The sequence below is a fragment of the Chiloscyllium punctatum genome, chromosome 44 (genome assembly GCF_047496795.1).
Source record: "Chiloscyllium punctatum isolate Juve2018m chromosome 44, sChiPun1.3, whole genome shotgun sequence".
Classification (NCBI taxonomy): Eukaryota; Metazoa; Chordata; class Chondrichthyes; order Orectolobiformes; family Hemiscylliidae; genus Chiloscyllium; species Chiloscyllium punctatum.
The window spans coordinates 36,830,189-36,851,600 of NC_092782.1; the positions used below are offsets into that span (position 1 = coordinate 36,830,189).

Genomic DNA, 21,412 nt, shown 5'->3' on the forward strand with positions numbered 1-21,412 from the left:
TGCATAACATGTACTCACAGCAGTCAATTCCATTTCCTTCTTGCAGTTGGGATAAAATTAATGGCTCAATATGAACCTATGCCTGAGTTCATGATGTTTTAAACATTTTCTCATTGAACAGATTTGGAAAAGAATTGCGCTTAAATGGGAGGTTTCAAAGCAAAATAAAAATGAAAAGAAATGCGGGTGCTGGAAATCAGAAATGAAAACAGTATTTGCTGAAACGTTCAGCAGGTCTAGCAGCATCTGAGGTTTTAAAGCAAAACTGATTCTCAGAAGTTTAAGAAGCAACGTGATGGGATAACCAAGTTTGAAACGTTAGATGTTAGGCATTTTTATGTCTGCGGAGTTATTTGCTTGGAGTACATTGAACTGAATTGAATTTATTGTCACATTTACCGAGGCACAGTGAAAAACTTTGTCTTGTGAGTAATACAGGCAGATCACAGAGTTAAATAGCATCAATAGTAAATAATAGGTAAACAGCGGCAAAAACAAAAACACAGGTACAGACGAATGTTAAGAGTTTGTGAGTACATTCAGTACTCTAACAGTAGGGTAGAAACTGTTGCAAAACCAACTGGTGCATCTGTACCTTCTCCCCGATAGTAGAGGTTGTAGAAAAACATTGCCAGGATGGGGTGGATCTTTGAGAATGCTGGTGGCCTTTCCTTAACAATGGGCCTGGTAGATGGATTCTATAGATGGTAGGTTGGCCTTTGTGATTGCCCGAGCCGAGTTCACCACTCTCTGTAACCGTTTCTGATCTTGAATGATACCGTTGCCATACCAGGTAGTGGCCATTTGGCCAATATGTCTCATTTATATTGAAGTTGTTACAATTCATTGTGATAGCACACTGGATCCCCAGATCCAGTCCCGTGATCCCTAGAGTGGTCACAAAAGGTGAAAATTTCATTAAGTACACCCAATATAAGTTCTCCAATTTACTTGACTTTCAGATCCAGATTAATATAAAGCACAGACGAGGTTTGTGTACTGAACAAGAATTACTATTTATCACAAGTAATTGGACTGTAGGTACAGCTAAACAGTTATAAACCGCATGCGCGCGCACACACACAAGATTATGGCCAGAGGAGAAAAAACTGGAAAGACAGTTCGGTAATCTTTGTTCTCAGGTTCTGTTATGACTCCTGTTGTCCAGCACATTGCCTCAGTTATATTTCTCCAGTTTCTTGCACTGCTGCTGCTGAGAAACACAAGGTGGCTGGTTCTTTTATAAAAGGTCTCTGACTTATCAGTTAAAAGTCTCAGCATACAACAAGTGTTGCAGGAAAACATGAACTGGTTTTCTTCAGGATTACACAAAGTTTTGCATGCAAACAAAAGGGAAACCACTCCTGAGCTGGGGAACAACAAAACACTTCTCTCTTTCGCTCTCTTAGTAACTTGTTCCCAGCTCCAAGTGGTCCAGTTACCTTGGAATTAATCACACACTTGTTGGCAAGCAAAATGGTCTCTATCATTGGCAACTGGTCACTAAACAATTTCTTGTTGCCAGCAAAAGCATGTCTCTTGGCACCAAATTGTTTGCAATATGAACCCACAATTACTTGTTGTTCAAAACATGTTTACAAAGAAGAACAAAGAAAATTTACAGCCCAAGAACAGGCCCTTTGGCCCTCCAAGTCTGAGCCGATCTAATTCCACTGTCTAAGCCTATCGCCCCATTCCTAAGGGTCTGTAGCCCTCCACTGCCCACCTACTGATGCATCTGAACAGCTGCACCTTAAATGAATCTACCGTGCCTGCCTTTACCAACTCTGCTGGTAACGCGTTCTAGGCACCTACCACCCTCTGTGTAAAGTACTTTATGCGTGTATCCCCCTTCACCTTTTCTCCTCTCACCTTGAAAGAATGACCTCTTATTATTGAAACCCTCACCCTGGGAAAAAGCTTATCTCTATCTACCCTGTCTATACCCTTCATGACTTTGCAGACTTCAATCAGGTCCCCCCTCAATCTCCTTTTTTCTAATGAAAACAATCCCAACCTACCCAACCTCTCTTCATAGCTAGCACATTCCCTCCCAGGCAACATGCTCATAAACCTTTTCTGCACCCTCTCCAAAGCATCCAAATCCTTTTGGTATTTTGGCAACCAGAACTATACACAGTATTCAAAATGCGGCCGAACCAAAGTCTTGTACAATTTTAACACAACCTGCCAACTCTTATACTCAATATCTCGCTTGATGAAGGCAAGCACACCATATGCCTTCTTGACCACTCTATCCACCTGTGCAGCCCGTTCAGGGAACAATGGACCTGAACTCCCAGATCTCTCTACTCATCAACTTTTTCCCCGAGGCTCTTCCATTTGCAGTACAGTTCGCTCTAGAATTAGATTTGCCAAAATGCATCACCTCACATTTGCCTGGATTGAACTCCATCTGCCACTTCTCCACCCAACTCTCCAGTCTATCTATATTCTCTTGTATTCTTTCTGCTATGCTTTCTGCTACTCCATCAATCTTCATGTCATCTGCAAACCTACTGATTAGACCAACAATGCCCTCTTCCAGATCATTCATGTATATCGCAAACAGCATTGGCCCCAGCTCTGATTCCTGCACTGGTCACCTTATTCCATTTTGAGAAACTCCCTTCAACTACTACTCTCTGTCTCCTGTTGCTCAACCAGTTCTTTATCCATCTAGCTAGAACACCCTGCACACCATGTGACTTCACTTTCTCCATTAGTTTACCATGGGGAACTAAAGTTCATGTATAGGACATCTACAGCCCTTCCTTCATCTATCAATTTGGTCACTTCCTCAAAGAACTCTATTAAGTTGGTAAGGCACAAAACCATGTTGCCTATCACTGATAAGCCCATTCTTTTCCAAATATAAATAAATGTTATATCTCAGTACCTTCTCCACCTAACTTTCTACTGACATCAGGTCTGTACTTACCTGGAATATCCCAACTACCCTTCTTGTATAGGGGGACAACATTAACAACCCTGCAGTCCTCCGGCTCTTCACCTGTATTTAACGATGCTACAAAGATATCTGTCAGCGCCCCAGCTATTTCCTCTCTCGCCTTCCTCAGCAACCTGGGAAAGATCCCATCCAGTCCTGGGGATTTGTCCGCCTTAATATCCTTTAGCCTCCCCAACACATTTTCCCTTCTTATGTCAATATGATCCAGAGTAAACAAACATCTATCTCTAATCTCAACATTCATCATATCCCTGTCCTGAGTGAACACTGATGCAAAGAAATCATTGAGAATCTCACCCATTTTCTCAGGTTCGACACACAACTTTCCTTCCTTATCCTTTAGTAGACCAACCCTTTCTCTAGTTACCCTCTTGCTTCTTATGTATGAACAAAAGGCCTTGGGATTCTCCTTAATCCTGCTCATAAAAATTATTACAAGGTCCTTGCAATAGGTATCAGGTTATTTAATACAGCCATTCATTCAAACATTGGTTTTAAAACAGCTCTCTCCATTGTCAAACCCCAGTTAAAGGCACAGTCCTTACACAGTCACTGATGTTGTTTAGATGATTTCAGACACTTAGACAAATTCTGTTTTGATGGTGTGAGGAATTTGTTTTAAGTGTCTGTCAATGCTATTAATAATTTGAGATTTGTTGAAATCACAAAATTCATACACATTGTGCAGAGCGTGATTTTAATTTGGGTCATAAACATAGCAAGGTGTATGATGGAGGCGAAAATATGCATATGAAAGGGACTGTGCTAGGTTTGATTTGTTGCAGTGAATTAGATAAAAACATTGATCTTTTCAATTTTTGTTAAATTGAAGAATGTTTCAGTGAGGGAAATTCACAGTATTAAATCATGTTTATGTAACTGTTTCATTATATTTACATGCAACGTTACATCAGAATTACAATTCAGCTGCAATGAAATAGATGAAACTAGAGAAATATTTGTAAGTTGTTCTTGAGCTATATAATTTATGCTGGAATTCTATATGAACAATAAGAATTGATTAATTATTGATCATCTGGAATTTCCAACACATCACAAAGGAAAATCCCTTTTGAGCTCTGCATGTTACAAAATATTACTCACTTTGCCTATTTTACAATAACACTGTACATTTGTAATCAACAAGAACCTAGCAACCGAATAATCCACTCAGCTCATTGAGCCATTCACTCAAGATCATGACTGATTTGGAGCAAATTCCAAATATGCACCTCTGTTTCATATCCTTTAATATCTTTACCCAACAAACATCTATCAATCTTAGTTTTGCAAATTTCAATTTATCTAACCTTAGCTGCTTTTTTTTTGTGGAGAAAGTTGCAGATTTCCATTGTCATTTGATGAATAATTGCTTCCCACTGTCACTTATTTTAAGTTGCTCCTCCCATCCGCACACACACACCCTCAAACAGGCTCCTGTCCAGGAGGAAATAGTTTATCATTTACTGTAAAATCACTTCATAATCTTAAACCATCCCTTGGTCTTCTACTCTCAATTAATTTCTCCAACATATTTGTGAAAGGAAGTTGGTTTCAAGCCAAATGGCTTAAATATTTTTTAAAGCGCCCATTGCTTAGAGAGGGTGGATGCTGGGAATTTGTTTCCATTAAGCGGGGAGACTAGGGCCTTAGAATTAGAGGGGATCGATTTAGACCTGAAATGAGGAGACATTTCTTCAGTGGTGTGGCTGTGAAATTCTTTGCCACAGAGTGTAGTGGAGGCCAGGACGTTAAATGTCTTTAAGGCAGAGATTGATAAATTAATGATGTCGCAAGGAATTAAGGGCTACGGGGAGCGTGCGGGTAAGTGGAATTGAAATGTCCATTATCCATGATTGAATGGTGGAGTGGACTCGATGGGCCGAATGGCCTTAATTCCGCTCCTACGTCTTATGGTCTTATGTAGCAACAATGATATCAATGTCAACACCCAGAAACTCATTATTCCAATTATTTTCACACTTTGGTGGCTGCATTACACTTTTTTCTACATGTTAAGACTGCCCCCTATTCAGACATATATGCAAATGTATACAGTACACACAAAATTACCCTGAAGACATCCTTTATTATTCACTTCTGTCTGAACTTGGTAGAATTAAATTAATTTAATTAAATTCTTCATTATCAATTAAGAATATAATAACAGAAATGCCGAATCAATGAATGCAGAAGGGTTGAATATTTTTGGGGTCATTTGTTTCAGTACGAGAAAGTAATGAACCAGTAACTACTTTGAGAACCATCTGGCCAGTCTTAAAATTTAAAACATATGATCTCATAGTCTATGTCTAACTCAGTTTACACCTTCACTGATATTGAATCATGGGAATGTACATGATCAGGAGACATCAGATGACAATACAATTGATGGTGGGATCAAAGTAAGGTTGGATAATGATTCTGTACAGCATATCTCTCACTCCTTGAGATGTGGATGATCTCTTACATCTTCTGCTTCATTGATGCGTTTGTAGGAATTTACTGGGCAGAATCTTCCAGCTGTTGAACAACATGGGCATCAGTGAGAAAGTTCCACAAACTGAATTGTGAAAATAAGAAGAAAATCTGTGTTTTGTGAGTTTGAATGTGGAATAAATTTTGACAAGAGTAACTCCCTTGCTTTACCTCAATATCATATATTGGGGTCTTTTATATCCAGCTGACAGAGCGAATGGAATTCTGATTTAATTCTTATGTGAAAGACAGAACTTCCAATGCTGCAACATTCCAGAGAGACCTGATGCAGAACTGAGGGAGTGAGACTTGAACTCACAATCTTCTCGTTTACAGGTAAAAGCTATTAGGCTTCAGCTGACATGAGGTCACCAGTTAAATAGACTTCCCTGCAATAGGCCAGGAGGCAATTGAAGGCAGCAGCTCGATACTATGAAGAGGAGCTGGGAATAATGAAAGATGATAAATCACTACACAGACCAATCTAACAGTGTAGTTTTCTTTCCATCCATGTCTAGTTAATTTATCCTCCTTCCTGGAATTCTGATCTGCAAGCTGACTTGGATACCTCATGTTGAGGTGCTTTTGTGGTCTCCAGTCTGCATTAGCAGCAATGAGCTTACCTAGTACAGACCTATCATCTCCATCCCCACCCCCATTCACCTATTGTACTCTTTGTTACCTTCTCCCCAGCGCCACCCCCCCCCCCCCCGCCCATTTATCTTTCCACCCTGGAGGCTCCCTGATGAAGGGCTTTTGCCCGAAACGTCGATTTTCCTGCTCCTCAGATGCTGCCTGACCTGCTGTGCTTTTCCAGCACCACTCTGATCTTACCTAATACAGAGTCAAGACTCCAGAGTCAATAGCCCTATGATTGAGCTGAAGCTTTAGCGGTCCTTTTTTGGTGCTTGGGGCAGAATCCTGAAGCCTGGGACAAAATCCAACCCTAGTGTTCTTGTTCTAACACAGACAACAGTAATTTATAAGCCAATATCCATCTAAGTCTACCTCTCTTCGGTGTATCATTAATCATGAATATATTGAAGAGGACTGCAGTAAAGAACTGTCCATTTATAAATAGATTAAAGATCCTTTTGTGCCACTCTACCGATTCATCTATTTCTGCCTGTATATTATCACATCAGTACAAGGAACTGACTGAATGCCAATTGTTCTCGCTAGTGCTGACTGTTCCCACATAAAATACCTCTGGGGCAAAATTTTCTTCCAGTTTCTATATAACATTGTTATTACAATAAGAAGATAGTTTGTGTGTACCAATATTCTAAAGGTATTCTCTTCCATTTACCATTTTGTTATGGGCAAGGCATTTTTCCCTACTCAGTTTCCTATATTTTTAGCAGACAGCAAGCTTCCATTTGTCAAAATCTAATAGGCAAGTATTGGGAAATTAGCCAGAAACTAAATGGATGTATTTTGAGGATGTGCTGCTTGCTTAAAGGTATTTGAAACTGCATTAAGGGAGTGGAGAAAATTGTGTCCGTCTTTTTTTTACAATAAAGAATGACAATGGGTTAAAATGAAAGGAATAACTACATTCTGCAGTGGCACATTCCTTGAACACAACAGTAAATACATATCTATTACGCAGCTTTTCACAATGGTTTAAAAAAGTCTTGTTGTTAAACAGACTATCATATTTGGGAGAAGAGAGATCGCATTTCCCACATGTTCTATTGTTTTATTTCACATAGGTCTCATCTGTGAGGAATGTTGTGAAGCTGGCTGTGATTTATTAAATTCAATGAACTTTGCAGAGTTCAAATCCCAATGTGTTTATCTTTAATCTCCACCTCACAATCCTAGAGGGTTTCATAGCCTTGTATGCCTGGATTGATGTACTTTGTTTTATTAAAATAGCTTCATTATCTTTTAAATGAAATGACAACAATCTGCGCAAAACAAAATTGTCAGCAGCATTTCTAAATTGAAATGAACTTGCTTAGCAAGGTTTGATCAAGATGGGGATAGAAATCACAGCAAAAATATTGATGGCATTTGACATTTAGTTGAATGAAAGGGAATTTTTCAATAGTTAGATAGTAATTAGTAATAATCAATAAAATTAAACAAGAACAATATTTTCTAGATCTTCAAACTTCTTAAATTTTAATACAAAAATGAAACATTAAAATAAATAGAAAAGATAGTTTATCACAAAATTAGATTCATCATAACATGCATTATTCAACAGAATTATGCTAAAATTGAGGCTTTCAAGCTAATCAAAGCACTTCGTTCTCAACTCATGCTTCAATTAGTTCTGTATCCTAATTTATCTAGAGAGTCTATTGAATTATTTTCTCTGACCTTATTAACCTCAGAAACAAAATGACCATAAACAAAGATCACATTAATTGCACTTTATGGCATAAACTTGGGTTTCATGATTATTATTTGCTTGAAAATACGACACTAGGTTTTGATGATGTGCAGCTAGCATTTTGAATAAACAGCAACATTCGGTTGAATATCACGCCAGAGGATTACATTACAGTGATACAAATTGCACTGTAGTTTAGAATTTGAACAATGGCTTTTAGGCACTTCCTGCTGATTGAAACAACTGCAAGGCATTTCATGGGCAAAGGCGTATTCACCCTGGCTACATAGTAATAGCATTGATAACAGAAATCTACTCAGTATCCTCACTTGAGCAGACAGCATGTTAAATCATTGTAGCTTAACATTTAACCCATCAATGCACTTGGTCCATCCATCCAAAACAGTCATTAGAAGTTACTGAGATTCTCATGTGTAAAACATCAAAAGAATTTCTGATTATTGAGGCTTTGGATATAGTTAGACACTGGATTCTTGTTTCAGATAAAGAAATGTATACTGGTTATGAAATGCAATTGAGACATTTTTAGAGATAATGTTTCTGCCTTCACACAATCAACAATTTATGCCATTGAAATGGAGGACTGAGGCAATTGTAGAGTGTTACCTTTGGCACAGGTCTTCCTATCTAAAAAATCTGAAAACATACTTTGCACTGTATATTTAATAACATTCCCTCTGTTGTTTGATGAAATGTAAATGTAATTTATGATGTGCTAAGCTTTAATGAGAATAGCCTATTTTTAAAACCACAATTATACTTCACTAAAATCAAGAAATTCTGATTGGTTGCAGGTGTAAACCCAACTACCTCGCAATGGCAAATTTGGTGGGAATTGTATGGTAAGAACAGACAAAAAAATTTGCTAACTGAAATATCAGACAGCACCAGAGAAAATTGCCACGCAGAATGTCAGGCACTGGTGCAAAAACCATCTGGCCTGCTCATTCTATTTTTCTGATACAGTTGAGAGGCATTTTCTGTTGGTGTCTTCCTATTTTTCAAATTATTAAAATAATTTTTTAGTGAGGTCCCAGCCAAGCAAATATGTGAATGATCTAAAATTGCCATGGATTGTGAATCAGCGAAGGAGATGTTTGATCTTGGGTCTGTGCTTACACAAAATTTATTTGTGAAGTTTCCTAGACAACTTGGATTGGCAATAGCTCCCTATGCTGATTTCATCAACAACCATTAACAAAAGGATGCAGCCCATGAAGCATCAGTCGAATGACATTCTTCGATATCCTCTTCAGTTCTGTTATATCCAACATTCAGTTGGCCAAGGGTTGCTTGAATATCTTGGGAAGTTTATAACCCAAGGTTCCCATTCTTGATCCAAAAGGGACAAGTGGTTTCCCATTAATCCTGTAATCCTAATGCCTGTTATATATCCCAAAGTATTTTACTATCTACATTAAACACCCTCTTGCAGTTGACTTTCCATTTAGCCAAGCTTTGTGAACCTTTTTTGCAGTTTTTTTCCACATTACTGAACTGTATCAATTGTACCCGCTATTTAAGTCATTCATTTATTTTGAGACATAGCCTCTAGTATCCTATTGCAGGCAATTTATGAAAATGTTGAAGAGTGACTGTTCCAGCACTGAATCCTTTGAAACTGCATCCCATCACACCTCTCCTGCTCCTTAACCAGACTTTCTGTTTCCTGTCTTCTGGTCATTTTTGATTCCAACTTTGTACCAACAATGTATCTGATTATAACCAAACATATCTATATTCTCAGAGCTGCATTGGAGACCTATCAATGAAATGTTCTGACCTGCTTAAATACATATGGGGCACCTTTACTATAGGAAGGTAACTCAGCTATGTTAACATTGTTAAAAAGCACACAACACCAGGTTATAGTCCAGCAGGTTTATTTGGCATCACTAGCTTTCGAAGTGCTGCTCCTTCATCAGGTGACAACTAGTGAAAGCTGGTGATTCCAAGTAAACCTGGTGTTGTGTGATTTTTAATCTTGTCCACCCTAGTCCAACACCAACACCTCCAAATCATGCCTTAACATCAGATACAAAAATATGAAACAATGGGTGGAATTTGAGAAATAACGAGAATGATGGGAAAATGCAAAGAGCATTAAACATGTTTGAATCTCGACATCAAGAAAAGCTGTTGAAATTTTTTCCGCATGCCTGTCAGGGTGATTGCAAAACCTTACCATTGAGCAGCAATTACCTCATTTCCATTCATTTGCATTTGACTGAAGTCCCAATTCTCCTTATTTCTATGCTACTTCCAATTCTTCTCCCTTTCCCTGAGAACCCATACAGCTCAGATTCTTGACATGTAAATCAGAGAGGATACCTAGTACCAAATATTTGCTGCAGCCATCATGCAAATGCTTGTATACAATAACGTTCCTGCATGCTCCATGGCCCCATCCTTCCCAATTGCTGATTCAAGCAAGTCTGCATCACTGTCAGTGAACCACTTTTGCACAAAGGGACACACACGAATCTCATGCATCATATGACTTTTAGCTTGCTTTCTTAGCACTTCTTCACTTTGCTGTTGGTGGCAGCTAACCTCTATCTTCTTTGTATTACCTTATTAGGGCACACTCACTGACTTCAGCACAGACCTACCACTTGTGTGGGTCAGATTGCTTTTTAAGCACAGAGGACTTTATGCTTAGCCATCTGCTATGGCTTGCATTTTTTTTTTAAGAGTAGAGCAATATGGAGGCAGCCTGTGACTGTGGAAGCACTGAACAGTCAAGGGAGCGGATAGTTTGCTATCTGACATCATGCAGAATCAACATCACATCAGCAGCATGCACCAACAGTTTATGTGGGAAAGATACTGCTATTGTGAAAGTCAAAGGGGATCAGTCCTTAGTGGGTTAAAAGAGAACTAGAATCAATCTTGAGTTTTGTCAAAGTCCGTCAAGGCACTCATCCAATTACAGTTTAGGTATTGGCCATAGTGGGCAGTCTTTTCTGCAATGAGACAAAGGGAGGGATGTTGTGTAGACATGATGCACGGTCAGTGAGAGTTACAGCCCATTTGCCTTCTGAAATGTGTATGCAGTGGCAAAATTACACTGAGTGGTGACTGTGAATGTGAGCAGCAGAGAGAATTTGATGAAGACTTACATTTGCAGAGTGAACAAGATCACAGACCAGCTTCCTGAACTTCTGGGTATCCTGCTTCATCTGGGACTCAGTACTGAGTAATTTAGGTTCCAATGGACTCTGCCTCCTGTGATGATCGACTGCTGTCTCTCAACAGCCCCTTCCATCAACACATCCAAGTCCTTGTCTGTGAAGAGAGGAGCAAGCTTTCCTTTCCTATGGGTCACGTCCTCAGTGATAATGGTCAAGCACCACAATATGAGAGCTCAGTCCTAACCTGCAGCATTTGAGTTGGTGTGCTGTTAGTCTTTAAATATAATAATGATAGTGTGAAAGCCAGTAGGTCTTAGCAGTAGAGAGTATTTCCTCCTCTCTGGCCGCACAATCCCCCTGAAACTGACCGAGGAGCCCAGCTACATGATGAAGAAGGTGTAGAGCAGAAGATTGCATGAGAAAAGTAGCTCCAAGCCCTGGCAAACAGGGCATCATGAATCTCATTCTACAAACCGCTTTAAATAAAAATCTATTTCCCAGCACTGACATTATCAATGTTTGGGGGCCTGCTGAGTAAATGTTGGTTGTCTTGGATAGGAGTCAGCCTCAGCTCAATTGTGACGCTCTCACTTCCAAGTCAGAAATTATAGGTTGAAACCACTCTTCAGGATTTGAACACTTTAACTGACACTCCAGTACAGAACTGATGGAATACTGCTGTCTTCTGATTCAGACTTTAAACCAAAACCATACCTACTAGTTCAGGTCGGTGTAAAAGATTCCATAGTAGGTTTTAATAGACAACCAGACAGTTCTGGTCTTCCAGTTAACTCAGACAATATCAGCTTAACAGATTGATTAACTTCACATTCATATTTGATAGTGCAGAATTCTATTGTATTGTTTACTGCAGGATTAGAGAGAGATGAGCATTCCTGTACCAGCAAACCAAGTGAGCAAACTCCATCAGCTCTCTAAACATTTCTGCTTTTTCTATGGCCATTTAATTTATTATTACATTGTCTTATCCCTGGTAGGCAAACTGGCCTTGAACTTTCCACTTTCCAGATCTTGTCATTTTGCAAAATTGTCCCATCCTTTATAAGAATAAAGAATTGTGAAGACAAAGTATCACTGAAATTTAGCCTTTTTTAATTGAAAGTGGTAATTTTCATTTTGTGAATTATTATTTTGACAAGAAAGAGTAGATTTGAATCGTTCAATAGCAAAAGGTTGAGTTGATAGCATGCCCTATGCAGGATATAAAAATTACACAGAAGAGAGACACTAGAAGACATGCACTGTCTTTTCTGCATCACTTACAGTTAGATTTCTATTCAAGTCTTCATGTTTAAACGTTCAGCACCAGCCAGCCCACTTCAGGGTGATGACAGCCTGGCAGGCTGGGTAAGAACTTAATTATTTTTGAAATGTTATATTTTTTCAACACCCAAATGGTTCAAATATGTGTCAAAAGATGTGTCCAGTGTTCCCATTATAAGCATTCGCTTGTTTTCTGTTCTCATTCACTGTCAGAGCTCTTTTCTCCTCTAAGGGCATAATTGTTCCACTTCAAATGTATATGTGCATGATCAGAGATATGGTTCAGCCAATGTGAATATTTCTGTTTATCATGCATTGGGCGTTGGGTTTACTAGATACGTAACTCTTAGTAAAACATTTCTCAGAGATGTTGTCATGGAGTATATTCAATAGTTAATACTTTGAATGTCTCTGAATGGATATTATTGCTTCATAAATTAATTTTCTTTAGAAACTGAATATAATAATTTCCATTGCAATTTTCTCATGAAAATTATATTTCTGATAAAAGATGCATATTTTCACATACATAAATATTTATATTAACTCAAACACATATATAACCATTAAAATATATACATACAAATTGGCTAGCGTAGAGTTCAACTGACACCTGGATTCTGAGCTAAAGTTTCAATACTCTTTCTAATAAATTGAAATGTTTTGTTTTGTATAAAATTTCCATTTATTCTGTACAGCATCTTATGCCTTGACTCAATGGGAGTGAAGGTAAAAACAATGACTGCAGATGCTGAAAACCAAATACTGGATTAGTGGTGCTGGAAGAGCACAGCAGTTCAGGCAGCATCCAATGAGCAGTAAAATCGACGTTTCGGGCAAAAGCCCTTCATCAGGAATAAAAAAAAATAAAAAAAAGGGAGTGAAGTTTGAGAAGGGGTGCAAAACAATCACGGCACTACGTGGGATAAATTCTTGGCAATTTCCTTTCCTATTGACTTTAATGGGGAACAAATTATGATGGGGTTTGTAGTGGACAGGTGATTAACTTTCACCAAGGTTGAATTTTGCACCCCCCATCCTAACCACCAGATGATCCCCTAGGCAGAACAGCAAAGAATTAGCTTCACTGTTGCAGATACACATTTGCTCAGAAGAATTTTCAACGGTTATGTTGACAGCAAGTGAAGTTTTCCATTTACAGATAAACAAAATATTACATTTTGGTCAGTAAATTAACTGGATCAGCCGCATAGATACTATGGCTAGAAGAGCATGTCAAATGCTGGGCAATCTGTGAGAAATGATCCATTTCCTAACTGTCCAAGCCTGACCACCATGTACACAGCCCAATTCTGGAATGTGAAGAACACTGTCCACTTGTCTGGATGAGTGATGCTCCACAAAACTCATGTACTTCAACCCCATCCATGGCAAAGCAATCTTTTTAATGGCACCCCAATCATCAACTTAAACATTCATCATCTCCACCATTTGTGCACAGCGGTTCATTATGTATCATAAACAGCAGACAGTAAAACAACCTGCTAATGTTCCTTCTGCACCAATCTCTACCACCTCGAGATCATTTATCATCTGTATTTGGTGAAAAAATTGCCAATTCTTCACTGTCACTAAGTCAAAATATTAGAATTCCATCCCTTAAAGCAGAATAGAATTGCTTTTACCAAGCAGAATGCCATATTTTTAAAAAAGAAGCTGACTGACACCTTCTCAAGGGCAATTAGAAATGGCCATATCCTATAGATGAATCAAAAACCTATTGGACACAGGTGCACAATGATGGAAAGGCCTGCATAAAATAATGGACATATCATTGACTGTCCAGACAATGCAACAAATCATTCTTTGAAAATAAAACCCACAAAACTAGAATACGTGATCAGAACAATGGAGTATAAGTATGTACAGAGACTACTTTACCTTTGCAGTTATGATGCAATCCAGTCAAACACAATTTTTTGTTTGTACAAAACCAAGTTAAGATGTTTAAGCATGATACTTTACAACTAAACCTTCTAAATTTTATAATATTCCAATCCATTTTTCACACAGAAATGTTATACTTATATTCAAAAGGTTACAAAAAAGATCTACAAGAATGAAGAATAAGGAAATATCATGGAAGTACACAATAATATATTCAAATAATATGAATCTAACTCAATATTTCACAAGTATATGGAGAAATTAGGACCAGATGTGATAAATGCAGTTTATTGAAAAATACACTGAGCAAAGATATCAGAAAGCACTTCAGTTCTTCGATTTGAAAGAACAGTCTTCTTCAGTTTTAAAACTACCTTGGTTTCGAAGAAAAGATTTATCAGATTCAAAACGTGCTTGAATCAGAAATTAAATCTGTACTGATTGCTCCTGACTTGCTGTCATGTGAAAGCAAGAATTATTACTAATTACATCTAAATAGCTTTGAGCTAAACAATGATGAATAGTCAACATATACGCCTGCCAGTTAGAATTTAAACCTCTTATAAGACTCGCCCTACACATCCATGCAAAGCATGGGTGTTATGGTCAGAGGGAAAGATGAGGAAGACAAATCAATGGTCCTTATCCATAGGATTTGCTGAGGTGATCCTTTTGGCTTGTCAGGACTTAGTGCTCCTTGATCACTCTTTGCCAGGTAATTTCAGTTGCTGGCATGAGGCACAGAACCAGTGGTTCACATTTATAAAGTCTTTTACTTATTGGTTAAAAGCCACTGTATACAGCATCTGATGAGGAGAAAAAAATGGCTTTCTTCAGACTTGAGGTATTTTTAACTACAGAGGGAAGCACCTGTTCAGTTACCTGGGAACCAATCATGTAGCTGTTGACAGGCAGAAGGCCTTTGCCCTCAACAACTAATCACCACTTCACAGACCAATCAGCTACTTGTTGCTAGCCAATTCTCCAACTGTACACACATCCCAGCTCCAATTCATCTGTAGTAACCTCTCTCACTGTTTATACTGCTGTTTGTTCAAGCAGTAATGAACAACAATGGCCCTCAGTTCACAATATGAAGGACCAAATCATCCAATGCAGTGCTTGTAATGAGTTGCAAACTAAGCAATAGCTGCCAATGACCCAATAAATCGTAGATCATGAATAAAGTTGGAAGTAGTCCTCTTTACTCTAGCAGGGAATGAATATTTTCTTATTGTAGAATACTCTTCTAACTTCTGAGAGGTGATTTGGCTGACTTTGATGACTCCCACTGAGATTGTCAAATGCCTAAAAGCACACTTTAGCCTCTACTGCATTCACAACATTGTAATCAGCAACAATGATTCATGGTTCACAAATTAAGAATTCAGCTGTTTCATTAACGATTGGTAATTGCTGATGTGATAGGCCATTCTCTTATTAGAGAGAGATAATGAGTCGTACACCTTACCTGAGGGTCACTAAGCCTCAAGCAATGAGCATGGTTGAGAAGTCAGTGACCTCAAGATAACCACAGTCTGTACAAGAATTGAACCTTTGCTGTTGACATCACTCTGCATTGTAACTGAGTGAGATGACGACTGGCTCAGATCAGATGTCTGGAATTTATATTAAAAGGGGTGCCTGAATGAATAGGCTACAGAAAGGAAGTAAAAGTAGAGAGGCTAAGTCTTCTGAGGGCACCTGACTGTAACAGTGCATCTCAGACACACTAGACCTTTCATAACAGTTAAATGCAATCTTTCTGCTTTAAGTTAGTGCATGATCTAGACATAGACTAGATGAAGAGGTTGATGTTCATACAACACAAAACTCATCCATTCTGTTGATATTACTGACAATCTATGTGTGGAAACATTAGCCTTCATAAGGAGCTGATATACAGCTCCCAAGAGTCCTGGTAATTGTGTCTGACTGGTAGGTAGCTGTACATACTGGTAGGGTGTAGGTTTGATGTCCAGACGTTTCATTATCTGGCTAGGTAACATCATCAGTGGCGACCTCCAAGTGAAGCGAAGCTGTTGTCTCCTGCTTTCTATTTATATGTTTGTCCTCGATGGGGTTCCTGGGGTTTGTGGTGATGTCATTTCTTGTTCATTTTTCTGAGGGGTTGATAGATGGTATCTAGATCTACGTGTTTGTTTATGGCATTGTGGTTGGAGTGCCAGGCCTCTAGGAATTCTCTGGCATGTCTTTGCTTAGCCTGTCCCAGGATAGATGTGTTGTCCCAGTCAAAATGGTGTTTTTTTTCATCCAGGTGTAGGGCTACGAGGGAGAGAGGGTTGTGTCTTTTTGTGGCTAGCTGGTGTTCATGTATCCTGGTGGCTAACTTTCTTCCTGTTTGTCCTACGTAGTGTTTGTGACAGTCCTTGCATGGAATTTTGTAGATGATGTTGGTTTTGTCCATGGGTTGTACTGGGTCTTTTAAGTTTGTTAGTTTTTGTTTGAGAGTGTTGGCGGGTTTGTGTGCTACTAGGATTCCAAGGGGTCTTAGTAGTCTGGCTGTCATTTCTGAAGCTTCTTTCTGAAACATCCAGGACAAACATATAAATAGAAAGCAGGAGCTTTCTACAGCTCAGCGAGCAAACCTACACCCTAAACCTCAACCTGAGCTACAAACCTTCACAAACCTTGCATGTACATACTGCTATCATGCAATGACCTATCTTGTTAACTAAAAACAGAGCCGCTTCTGGTAAGACTGGACAGTGGCTATCTCCATAACTGATCACGATGCAGGCACGAGACAAAGCACAGACAAAGGAGGGTCAGTGGCAAAGAACTACCTCAAACAACCCTTTCTTTGAAGCACACACTGACAAAGGTGGCAAATACCACCAAGTCATAGTAGTTACAATCAAGATCTGAACACATTGGCAGAGCAACTGAAAATGTGGAAAAACCTGTAAAATTGACTCTGATTGTGTCTCTGTGCCTTCAAATTGTTCTACATTTAAACACAACTTGTTACATGTTTCCAATCATTGGCTCACCCCAGGATCCTGGCACCATTTATTTGGAATCCTCTTTGCAATGGACCTAAGGACATCAAAATGGTACAGTAGACCAGGAAAGTTGTATCAAATCAAATAACCAGAGAAAATCCTGAAGCATTGCACTGTGACTGAAATAAATTTCTCCCTGTTGCCCCAGGAAAGCTCTTGTTGTGCATCATTCATCAAAAAATGGAAAAACCAATTGACTCAAATATAGGACAAGTCTAAAAGCCAGAACTGAAGTTTGAATTTAAATTAAACAGCAAAGGCCACTTTTAAAAAACATTTTGAGTTTATTCAGGTGAATTACATTAACTTTGCCTTAGAGCTCAATTCAATAGCACAATTCAATTTACCAATAACCTTCATGTTAAAATACATCAGCAAGTTAACTGATTAAGGGCACAGTAGAACCATTAATGCTGAGACAAGGCATGTGTAACCAAATACTTCAATACATTGTTTTGATTATTACTGGAAAAGTCTAAGCAGCATCAACTAAAAACTTTTCTAATATAATAATGAATAATTTCTGCCCCTCTCCAATTACTTTGAAGATTTTAAAAAAGATTTCAGATAATTGCAAATTGTGCATTTGTACTTCAAATAAGAGAACAAAATGAATTTAATTTAGTACTGAAGGTACAAAGTTCAGAAAGGTTTTGTACAATTCCCTTGTGCTGAAAGTTTTAATTGAGCCTGAAACTCTGTTTAATCTAAGATGATTACAGTCTTGACGCCAAAGTAAAACCAAGGCATTTTCTATTTGTTTTTAAGTTAACTAATATTTTAATATGAATGATACATGATTATGAAAAAAAAATTTGCTGTCTCTGGATAGGAACATTGGATATACTAAATTTGCTTTTATTATAATTCTTCCATGAGAAGTGAGCATTTATTGCTCACCCTATTTGAAAGTCGACCAGATTTTCTGTCCAGTTTTCCACATTGGTCCCTTATGGACAGATGGATGCTGCTCTATGCCAGATTCACCTTTCCACACTGAATCAAAGAGAAGAAAAGCAGGTCAGTATTACGAAGGTCATAGGATCAGGAGTAGGTCTTGCAGCCCGTGGAGCCTGTTGTATTATAATATAGATTCTAGACCAGACAAACCTGTACCTTTAAAACAGTTATGGCATCATGACATATGACATTCTGGTCTAAAGGTACTGACCTACTTTTAGACACTATCAGACTTTAGGAGAAAGTGAGGACTGCAGATGCTGGAGATCAGAGCTGAAAATGTGTTGCTGGAAAAGCGCAGCAGGCCAGGCAGCATCCAACGAGCAGGAGAATCGACGTTTCGCGCGTGAACCATTCCTGAAGAAGGGCTCATGCCCGAACCTCAGACTTTAGTCAGTCAGCTATGTGCACGTAATGTATGATAAGATTAGTAAGCATTTTGAACATGCGAACATTAGATACAAACCCTAAGATAAGAGGTATTAAGATAACTCTCAGGATCTTTTGATCTTTTGTTCACTGTCACAAATGCTGGATCTTACAAGACAGTTACATTTCAAAATGTCTCTTTTAACTTAAATGAAAATTAGTCTTTCCAAAAATAGCCCAGTTCAGACATGTGCCTCTGTAGTCTGGTTACCATGAGAAGGAAACTTAAACAAAAACCTACTTAAACTGAAGTCATGTGATAGTTTCACACCTACACACAGTAATATGAGAAAAGGGAAAGATGGTTCTGGAAACAGAGAAAGAATTAATTGACATACTGCTCTACAAACGAACAAGGTATTATGTGGAAAATTAGGATGCTTGCTAGAGTTTATGTTCCACTCGAAAGTAAGAAGTAAATTTGGATTTGTTTTTGTAAAGCTTTACATATTCCAAACATGTGATCTACACAAAAAGAACTTGTAAGATGTATCTCTATTTCATGAGTCAGTGTGAATTAACCTTTTATTTTGTTTGATGCATTAGTTTTCTGTTGCATAATGTTTGATCTATGTTGATTTTAGTTTGCTTTTCTTTACAGTAAATATCTCAACATCCGAGGCCCTGTCCTTTGGTTATTTTGGTTGGTCATTTGAGGAAGTTTATCTCTTTTTAAATGTTGTTAGTCTTTATGGGATTATAACAATCACATATATACTTCTATGTGGGAGCCTAATATTATTTCTGAAAATGAGAAAAATCATGAGAAAAATGAGCATTGATGTTAAATCTACATGGAAAAGACTTACTACCATGACAACACATCACTCCTGGTACTGTCAACTATGTTATGAATTTTCAGCAACATTCTAGACTCTTGTATAATGCAATGGGATATCAGTATACAAGTGTTATGTGGATCTGAAATTTGGCTCTGTGCATTTTAGTGGAGGCTTCAACTCATTTAAAATATCCCACAATGTAATTTCTTGGCCACAGGAGATAAGTCTTAGGTCACAGCAATTGTGGTCTCACACTTGACTTATAATTCTATGTGTATGCTGCTCACACATTGGTACTGGGAAAGTATTAACATTTGAAAAGCATGATACATTGAGAGGCAGAATAAAAAAATTGAAATTAAATATTATTCAATGCTTCAGACTTTTATAATAATAAGTCTGAAGCATTGAATAATATTTAATTTCAATTTTGATATGGAAACTGAAGCATTTTTTAATCTCTTGAAACTTGAACTATTCTCGTGAATGAATGTATATTGTTAAAACCTAACACTAGCCTTTTCCATGACATTCATCTTGTGAAGTGAAGCTAGATAACAATGGAAACTGGGTGAAATATATTTCTATTTCATGTGACTGTAAATGCAAAGAAATCAACTGCTACATTTCAGACAGAACATAAGCAATGAATTACAGCATTTATTTATTTTGTTTCACAATTACTCTGATTGAGATTCAGACTCCAGTAAAATATTGAGACTACAGTTCTGATCGATCTAGTTCTCAATATTTGGTCTCACAGATTTTTAAAATGTAATGTACATTTGGTTGGCGTTTCACTTGGGGACTAGAGCCTCGGCACTTTGTTTCACATTAGTTCTGTATCACATCCTACAAGTAATATCATTACTTTATTCTCAAAATGGATGTAGGGAAGATTGATGTCAGAATTAATCTAGTTATCATTTGTGTCATACACCTAGATCTGTTACTTTAATAATTGATTCAAGAATTCACAAGTTTTGTGGCTAGTGATCTAACAAATCCTGTCATCTGATGACAGGCTCCTGAAAATGATTGATAAGGAGACTGAAAAAAAGACCTGCAATGTTTCTGGTGTCATTCATGGGAAGCTAGAGAACTGCTCAGGAAGGAAAACAAAATCTCTTGAAATGGAATATCCATGATAATTTACATGTATACGTGTATTAAACAAACAAAAAGGCATATGGTGCTCCACAAATATGAAGTTAAAAGAGATTGTAAGAGGAGCAATCAAAATATTGTTCAAACTCTTGAGAGGAATCTTCAAGATGAGAGGGTAGGAAGATAATGTTAGAAAGAGATTGTCAGACAGTCAGGCCTAGTAACTGAAGAAATCGTTCTAAATGGTAAGGTGAAGAGAAGGAAGAATGCACATGAATCCTGAACCAAAGGCCTGGTTTTTAAAATAATGGGCCGAGTGTCGATTTCACGGAGTTTCATGGAGGGTTCCTCTCAATGAGCATCATCAAGTTTTCTTGCACAGTTTTAAGATTCTCACCTCATTAGGTTTGTATCTTGCCTTCACAGCATCACTCTCACTCAACCTTGCACTCAGCAGTGGCAGAGGTATTCTGGTACTACGATCTTATGGCATTCACAACATAAGCGACATATTTAAACCTCAGCTACACACTATTTCAAATAATGCCAGTCTGCTCTGAAGTAGCTACAGGTCAATGTGGTGCCTGCAGTGCAGACAACATGCAGTAAATTACCTTCTGGCCTCTGACAAACTAAGTCCCATCCTCTACTCAATGCTACATCACATTCAGCCTAACTCTGCCACTGAACTCACCTTTCATTGAGTCTCAAAGTCAACCATTCTCAATATTCTTGCAGCATTTTCCCTCAAAGGCTCTCACCTACTCCATACCCCCTAAACGTCTAAGCTTTCCTGCTTTTTTGCTTTCTCTTCATATGCTCTGGGCACCTCACCATTTTTCTTTCGAAGATGTGATTCCCATGTCTGACTGTAGTCGTCCTTGACTAGACTAAGGACTGTTACTCTTAAACTTTCAGATGTGGTCATTTGGTTGAAACAAGTTTGGTGCTTGCCATGTTAATGACTG

At 38.1% G+C, this 21,412-nt stretch overlaps 1 long non-coding RNA gene across 1 annotated transcript in view; it reads right to left on the reverse strand.

Annotated features, from left to right (window-relative positions):
• Nucleotides 1-361: 361 nt before the first annotated feature.
• Nucleotides 362-21,412, reverse strand: part of LOC140466880 (uncharacterized) — an 87,405-nt gene continuing 66,354 nt past the window's right edge. The window contains exon 3 of the long non-coding RNA XR_011955302.1: nucleotides 362-888. This is a non-coding gene — a long non-coding RNA (uncharacterized lncRNA). The remainder of the gene's footprint in view (nucleotides 889-21,412) is intronic.